The following is a 9,579-nucleotide window of genomic DNA, read 5'->3' on the forward strand; positions in this document are numbered from 1 at the left end:
TCTCTTGGTTCCTCTCAATCTTTGCCCAATTTCTCATCATTATCACCATCATCATCTAAGCATTTATTACTCAATAAGGACTTGGGAGCCACTAAGAAATACCTCTTTTACTCTATTCCAATCGCACAAAAGAGTCAAGTAGATTCAGTCTAGCAGGCACGAGTGCAGATAGATAGCCATGTCTGGAAGAGGCAAAGGAGGTAAGGGGCTTGGCAAGGGATGTGGGAAGCACCACCACACGGTCCTTTGTGATAATATTCAAGGTATCACCAAGCCTGCTGTCCGCCAGCTTGCTCGCAGGGTGGTGTGAAGCGTATAAGTGGCATCATCTATGAAGAAACTCATGGAGTCCTCAAGATCTTTCTGGAGAATGTTATCTGTGACGTTGTCACATACACTAAGCATGCCTGCCGTAGAGACTCTAACAAAGCTCACATGCAGGCACCAAAAGCGAGTCCATCCAAGCCTATGTGTCTCTGCAATGCTAAAGGGTGACTCACAAGGAAAGTGAGAACATGGATATGTACTCTTTACTAATAAGTATATTCCTTGCCTTGAGGATGAGCATGATTGGATGCATGTAGAGGCAACCATCAACTTGTCATTCTCTGATGACGAGGATGACTATAGGCAATGACTATAGAAAAGCTGTAGAAGTAGCTAGCAAACCCAATGGAGTCATAGCTTTTGAGTTACCCAAGAATGATGCCACATCATCAATACTTCTTTTGCATGATGGCCAAGAGTTCCACCAACTTACCAATGCCTATGACCTACCATGTACCGATAACTAGTAAACTTGAACTCCATGGAATTCTTGAATATCTAATGAGAGAGCTAGCTGTTGGTAACCTAGCTGCAAACGTTAAACCTCTTAAGGACCTCATGGAGAATCCGAAGTGGCAATGGACTAAGGTGCATGACTTAAATCTATTGTACAATTAGGCTCTCATTGTAGATGAGAGAAGTCCTACAAACAGGAGCCATGGGAATGATGACTAATCTGAGTGCGAGGATTCGGATGATAAGTATGAAGACTACTATTCTAGTGGTGTGGAAAGTTAGAAAGAAGTCGAGACCATAGAATATAACACAAAGGGATGAGTGATTGAGTAGATAAGAGCAGACTCCAAAACTCGAGAGGCCAGTGCTTTTAGAGTGGAAAGAGGAGTCATCAAGGTCAAATTTTATCATACCTGGTTAGATGACCCCCAACATGACAGCAGTCAATGCAATGAATCCAAAGCATGCTCATGCTGTGAAGGAGGAAATAGATAAGCTATTGAATGCTAGATTTATTTACAAGATTGAGCACACAGACTAGGTATCACCCATAGTAATTGTCCTAAAGAAGAATGGGAAGATTCAGGTTTGCGTGAATTACAAAAAGGTCAACTCAATGACAGAGAGATAATTATTGATTATCATACACTGAGCACATGCTTAAGAAAGTGGCAGGAAAGGAAGCCTATAGCTTCTTGGATTTCTTTTTCATCTATAACCAAGTGTAAGTGCACCCAAATGACAGGCATAAAATGGCATTTGCAACAGAATGGGGTGTATTTGCCTACATAGTCATGCCATTTGGGCTTATCAATGCACATGCTACCTTTCAGTGTCTTATGTGTGTTATTTTCAAGGACATGCTTAGAAAGTTGCTTGAAGTATTCATTGATTATCTGTGTGTTCATTCTATTTAGAAGAGCACCTACTCTCGCATGAGATACATTAGGCTCCATACTATGATGTACGAGAATAGGTCATCGGAAGGGATAGGCCTCTTCTCACATATTCAAAAGATGGAGTTTGCAAAGTGCGTGTATCAAGGGAAGTTAATTTCACTTAGTTGTGTATGGTTTATTCATTGATAGAGCAATAGGTCAGGGGTTATGAATAGCATAATCGTAAAAAAAATAACATTAGGAATTGTGCATACAAGTAGTAAGTAAATTTTGCATAGAATCGCTCTTTGATCCCACAGCCAAACCCACTAGGATTGACCTGAAATCTCGGTTCCTAGGGGGGCCGAGGTCTCCTAACAGCATTCTAGCATCAGGTTTTGGACATCCTACTTTATGCAGAGATACCCAATCCAAAGCAGATCCATCACGCACTTGGTTCAAAGAGAATGGGAAACGAGAGGGATGCGCCGCTCAACCTCTCTACCCATAGGGCATAATCCCATTCTGGTCCCCTAAAACAACATGAATCAGATTCTAATTTAACAATACTTAAAGTCGAATGGTGATAAATCCTTGTGAGAAGACTCCCAATTCTTTGGGACCACCCTGGACCCATCGGGGATTCTGTCCACCCGCTTCCCTTGTTAGCTTTAGTTTTCTAATTAGGTCCTACCACATTTATGTGCGACATTTCAAATCAGCTTCATTAATTAATCCTTTTAGGGCACAAGGTTTGTTCATGTAATTTACAGCACACACACAAAAACAAAACAAGTAGTCCTTTTGACAAACAAGTTCCTTAACTTATCTTCAAGTTAATCTTTGTCTCCTATCCATACAATAGAATTATGTATCCCTTCTGTCCAATAGAAGTACCCGATCCAAATCACATGGCACCAAAATTTCCATCCTTTATCTAGAATAGGATCTTCCAATGCCCTAGATGTTGGGCTCACAGCAGTCTACAATTTCGTTCTAGTCTAGGCAAGGGGTGTCCAGAGCTCCACTGACCCCAAGTGACCTAGGAGTGAGACACAACTTTCGTGATTGGCCTTTTCACCACTCGACCTTTGGCCCGTGAATCGAATAGTGCCCTCTTAGGGTAATCTATGGTGTGATCTTGGAGATGACCCACTCGTGCAAAATGTTCTTACTTAATTGATCCAACTAAGAATCAAGCATAATCAAGGCAATCAACCTAATATCATCTTCTAGTGAAACATTCCTTTATTTCCCATGGCTACTTGTCATTACTGACCTTTGCTATGCTTTTACCATTAAACACAAGCACTTAGAGTATTTATCCAAAACACAATGCAACAATTAGTTGATTGTAAAAAGCATTTAGGATATTGTTCAATCAACCAACAAAACTAATTGTATTTTTTTCCCAAACAATAATTTTGGCCCACCATCTAGCCCTGTTCATAGCTCTTTCTTGCTTCTAAGGCTTGGCTTAACAGTCTTTTGGGTCTATTTCACTGCCTTTTGGCATACACTAATAAACTAGTCCCTATTGACCAAGATTCGAACACGTCACTTATTAGCAACTCCTATTAAATGCACCACCTACTATTGGGACCTAAAAAGGGCCTGATGCTAGCTCTAAGCCTCTAGCCGGCCTCTATGCTCAACCAAAACACCCACGGCCTTGCAGCCAAGAGCGTCTAAAGGCTACTTACACTAACCTAACTTAAATAAGTGTTTGTATCATTTATAGTCCAATGGATCCCTTCCCAAAATCCTAATAGGGAGCCCCTACACATATTGGTGTTATACACCATGTAAAATAGACACAGGGAGCACCCCTCAACTAATTGTCCACTACTCACTTTGACTCTCCTACACCTCAAGGATTGGCCCCAAGGTGCATCATGAACACGTATAACACATAGTCCTCTCTTTTAATCAATCGTTCTCCGAGAGATAGAATATGATCCTCACTGCACACTCCTCAAAGAAATCGATCACTACTAGCCCTACGGCTTGGGATACCTCACCCTCATTAGCATGGGTCAATGTTTATGAAGACAATTGCCATGCATCTAGGATGATACCATGTGTTGAATGCAATGCAACTGTGAATGATTCATAGTACTCAATCATTTTTATTTATTTAAAATGGCATTGTGACAATGAGAAACCATTTCTTTTCATTCTTTCATTCTAAGCGTAATTCCTGTGTTGTATAGAATCGGCACCGAGCATGCTCGTGCTACTAAACCCTTTAATTCTCAAAAAACACGTATCTTATATGCAAAATACATAAGAAAAAATCAGGTTCAATATGTAATTAGCACTTATTACCCCCTCCTCTCCCTATCATTTAGGGTTGTGCATTTGATGGTAGATTTAGAGAGTGTTTTGATGTATCTTTCTTCATAAAGAGCGATAAATACTCACTTTAACATAAAGATAGGGCTAAATGAGGTTGAACCTCATGCTTTAGTTCTAAGATACATCCAAGGACACATGTATTATTATTTTCTATTTTTAAAGCCTGAAAAACTTATCTTTCTCTATTTTTTATTTATTTATCAATAAATATTGATATTTTTTTAGTGTGACTTGATTAAACTTGCTGAGAATTATTTCCATCCCTCATTTCATCCCATGAGAACACCATTGACACATCAAAACCCCCAAAATCCATGATTTACCCTAAAATCGCAATTTTGCAGATTTTGTGTGTTTACAAAAAATTCTTGCTGATTTTCCTAATGTTTCTCATAAAACAGATCATTGGCAATCAAGAGCAATCATGCAATCTAGATCTATCATAAAATGATGAAATTTATCACTTATTCACATAAAAATTCACTTTATCTCACACATAACTCATATTTGGAAGTAAGGCTATTGAAGCGAAAAAATATTGGATCTCATGCCTCTCTCCATTCCTACTGTTTTTGACTGTTGGAGAATGCCCAAAATCGTCAAATTGATGGGGCGCAAAAAATTTTGTATTCCCTACTCCCAATCATCAAGTTTTTCCAATTTTTAAGCTATAAACCTTGTTTATAAAATTACCGGTTCACATCCTACATATTAACACTTTCCACAACTGGTTTCATCTCCATTGAGGGTGCAAACAACCTCGAAATCGCAATCCAACTGGATGGCTGGATTCATAGCATCAAGATCTATCAATCTGGGCTCCATCGTGTTTTTTTGGCTCCTAGATCCTATAGCCACTTCATAATGCAAAAACCTTGCGGGGATTAAATGGGGGTTCAAACAGACTCCAATCAACGAATGAAGACTTGCTTTGGGTTCTTGGTGTCGAAATCTATATAGGAAAACTCCAGCTCATGGATTCACAACCATTTTATTTTTCACAAAAAATTGCTCTTTTATGCCTCTCCCAAGGTCTTTTTGCGCATTAAATTGAACTCCAAAAATCCACTCTCATGGCTCTTAGGGAGATCCACAAATACCAGAAGAGCATGAACCTACTGATCAGGAAAGTTCCCTTTTCACACTTATTGAAGGAAATCCTTTACTCTTGCGGATATCAATTTTACAAGCAAGGGATTGTAGTGGAGACTATCAACAAAGCTACAGATCAAGCATACCCTATCTCCCTTTTTTAGGATGTATATCTCTACACAATTCATGCCAAGTGGGTGACCATCATATGCAGAGAGACATGTAATTAGCTAAACAAATAAGAGGGGAGAGAGATCAGAGCTATGAAGAACCTATAGTTTTTGTAACACACTGTAATGCAATGTACTTTGTGAACTTCAACATGTAATGAAAAACCTTTGCTTTTTATTATGCCTTAAATGTCTCATATTTTATTTGTGTATGACGATATAATGATTAAATTTGTAACGCCAATGGAGTACTTGATAATTAAGTAGAACGAGAAATTGATTATTGAGCCAATGATTTAGTTAACCTTTTTGCTTTGTCGAATGACAAGTTAGCATGCATCATACAAGCAACAAATTATGGGGAATTTTTAAGAGATTTATCAGTCAAAAACTTGTGGTTCAACAAGCCAATCGGCTTAGTTTTGGCCCAAAATGATTAAAAATGACATCAAAAGTTTGATTTGAGCTGTCCATGAAGCCCCTGGACACTACAGCGTGTGAATGCACTGCCACGAAGTCCTGCCCATTCATGCATTGTAGTGTCCAAGACTTCCTAGATAGCTTAAATCAAATTTTTTATGCCAATTGTAATCATTTTTGGCTAAAAGTAAGTCAATTGGCCTATCAAATCATAAAAATTTTATTGATCAATTTTTAGTTATACTTTTACGCATATGTGTCATACTCTGAAAATATGCACACTAGTATCACGTAATGTCGGTTCATAAAATCCTTCAATCTTATCACAATTGAACATTAAAAAATAGCCAATATGCTTGAAAGATAGATTGCAATAAAAATATATTTGTATTATAGTGCAAACTACAAAGGGCTTTTCCTTGATAGGACTATGCTTAGAATCCTAGAGCTCAATATAAGTTTTGGACCATCTTTAGGCACTTGGTTTTCTCATGGGTCTGCTTCTCTCTCTTCTTGGCCTTTGGGAGCAACCCTACCTTGATGCTCTCATGCATGGCAGCTTGGCTAGCTCCTATGGCTTTGCCAATCTCCACATCCTGCAGTATCCTTATGCACAAGCATGTACCAAATATGTACTTCACCAACTCCTTCTTAACAAGAATGATCTTGTACACATTCGAGGTGATGGTGGTCACACATAGCACTCTTATAGGGCCTTCAGGATAGAGAGCTAAGCCCATCCGTTGTCGTGCCACTACGTGATCATATTGTGAAAAACTCCAGAGTGTGGCTTTCTTATTGATTTAGGAAGGTATTCTCTTATGCACATTTTTGTCTACAGGAGATTTATCTTCTCATAATGCAGAAATAAATTGACAGGCTTCACCTCTGTGAGTATTCTTCTATATCTTCTATTTCTTTAAACCCCTTCTCTTCTGTCTACTCCTCTCCTTGAATCTCCCTTCATCTTGCTCTCTCATCCCCACAGTAGACTTTCAACCCCAAACGCTCCAATAGTGGTGAACCCGACGTGAAAGTCGGTAACAGAGGTGTGTAAAAATAGGAAATTCTGCTAGATCAAGTGGTGGTGATGCTTTACAACAAATTATTGCTTTGTTACAACAGCAACAACAAAAGTTGTTATTACAACAACAAATGCAAACTTGGCAAGAAGTAAAAAGAATTGATTCCTTAGCTGTGAATGCATTGCAGGCAGTGGGACAAGAATTGAAGCAGTTTAAAGGTCAAAATGTTTCGGCCTTCATCCAGTTGTATGAAGAAAAGATGTTGTTTCATGGGGTACCGCAGTATGCATGGAGTCAGTATTTCTCCCATTTGGCCATGCATGCTTTGCATGATCGGATTTATGAGTTACATAGAAGAGATGCTGATTGGGCAACTTTTAAGAAAGCTTTGAGAGAAGAGTTTTTCTTGGAAGATGCAGGATTGGTGACTAAAAATATATTTATAGATTGGATTGAAAAGTGCAATAAAGGGTTGGCTACTATAGCTTTGCTCCGTTAATTTGAAAGTTAGTATGCACAGTTGGATGCCAATGAGTAGCAATCATTAGAGAGTCAGAAAATTGATTTGTTTTGAAGGCTGCATTGACTGATAGTTTAGAAGATGCCTCTTCTGAAACTTGGATGGGGCTAATGTAACTGAAGTAATGCATATGTTGGTAAAGAGAGAGCGGATGAAATTAAGATGGGGTACATGCACCACACTGGCTAGTGCTCAGAAGGGGGTTGAACTTGCAGCCAAGGTGCCTATAGCTATGGTAGAACAACTAGCTATACATGTTGGTCTAGCTCTTAAAGGTGATGATGTGGATGAATTAATCAAAGGCATGCATGATTTGAGGCTAAATTTGACAAAAATCTATGCCAAGGTCAAAAAGTTGGATATCAAAGTAGAAGAGAAGGGTCGGCGGGTAACAGGCCAAAGGCTGTATAGAGAAGGATACAAGAGGAGATGCATTTGGTGTGACAATTTACAGCATGAAAAGCGAGATTGTATAGCCTACCACGAAGTAAAAGCAAAAAGGTTAGTCTTTTGGAAAGATGGAAAACTACATGCAATAAAAACTAGTCTTCCAATAGAGCCAAATTTTGGAAATGGTGGCATGCAAAAGAGGTTGGAGGATATGGCTACAAGGATCCCAATTACAAGTTACAATCAGATATTGAGATAGCCACAAACCTTAAAAGGGTCTTGGAAGATCGCATACTTGGTAGTAGAGTGGAATTCACACTTGGCAAAGTTCTTGGAATCGCAAAGCATGAATTTCATGATGCAATCATTGATATGTTAAAATGAAAGAGACAGTTTGATGGTGAAGTTTTGCAAGCATTGATGTAGGTTGACAAAGACATAGAGAAACATCTTCAAAGGGAATATGATGATGCATGTAATGTTGTTTTGGAATAGGCTAATGTTGAAAATGGGTTAAATGGGAGTGCAAATAGCAAGCTCGTGGCTAAAATTGGTCTTATGGGTAGCAATAAGCATAGAGAGAAGGTTATGTATAATGGGGATGTCCATCAACAAGCACATGAAGAAGAAGATGCTCATTTCATTCCAAGCAGTCATTATTCACGAATGCATTGGGCTCATGCTACAATAGAGACAATTGTTAAAGTGGAAGAAAGAGAGACGCCTTGCATAGCTCTCTTGGATCATGGTTCCGAAATCAATGTTATGGCACACAACTTGTATGAGAATGGACGTCGGCCGATTGATGTACATCTGGGATGGTGCATGCGAGCAACAAACAATTCTTTACGGGATCTTTATGTAGCTTGTCCGAATGTACCCATGACTATTGGAGATGTTAGGGATGAATATCATTTTTTTGTGCAGGATTCATGTAGTTATCTAGTGATTTTGGGGCAGCCCTATATTTCAGAATCAAGGCTGAAAACAAAAGCCTTGGATGATGGTTCTTCATATGCTCGGGTTCGGAGTAAAGACAATACAAAGGCGGTACTATTTCTCAAATTGTTTGTGTGAATCATCCTCGCAATCGAGATAGGCTACGGGATAATCCTATGCCACCTAATGCATGAGAGTTTAAGGGTTTTTAGACAGCATTTCTGTAAGTGGAGGCTATGGAAGTGCCTCTAGAAAGATAATTATGCCTCCAAGAAAGGGGGAAATTGTGTTTGTGTCTGGATCACAGGAATGAACATCATGTAGTCTTGGCAATTTTAAGAATATTTCAGCCATGTGAAGGGATAAAAAGAAATATCTAGGATGGGCTGAAAAAGAACTAAAGACATGTGGTTTGATGGCTACAAATGAAAGTATCTTAGGGCTATTTTCAAGGCTGGTTGATGTTGATACAGTGGTTGAAATTTCTATAGTAATTAATGCTAAAAACAAGGCAAAAAAAGAGGTTATTTATGTTGACACTTTAGAGATGTATGAAGTCATTCAAGAGTTTGCTGAGCATGAATGTTATGGGCTACAATATGGACTACAAGACAGGGTTGAAGCAAGGGTGGATACAAAGTACAAAACTGTTGCAAAGAAGGTTAAGCATGTGGCTTTGCCTTTACCACCTAATAGTGATGGGTTGGCTGAATGTGCCATGGAATTTAAAGCCTATTCCAGTACCTCATGCATATTTGCCTAAGTTGCTGGAGCTTTTGAACAAGAAGATCAGAATGTGGATTTTGGAGCCCTCTTCAGCTCCATATTCGAATCGATGGTTTACTATTCCAAAGAAGAATGGTTCTTTGAGGTTTATACACAATTTGCAATCAGTTAATAAAGTCAGGATAAGGAATGTTGGATTAGGCCCGATAATGGATGAATTTGCAAAAGCATTTGTAGGCAATGCAATTTACTCTATGGGTGATTTATATAGAAGATAT

Source organism: Lygodium microphyllum, chromosome 1, assembly GCF_053477565.2.
Source record: "Lygodium microphyllum isolate KBCC chromosome 1, Lygodium_microphyllum_v1.1.10, whole genome shotgun sequence".
Classification (NCBI taxonomy): domain Eukaryota; kingdom Viridiplantae; phylum Streptophyta; class Polypodiopsida; order Schizaeales; family Lygodiaceae; genus Lygodium; species Lygodium microphyllum.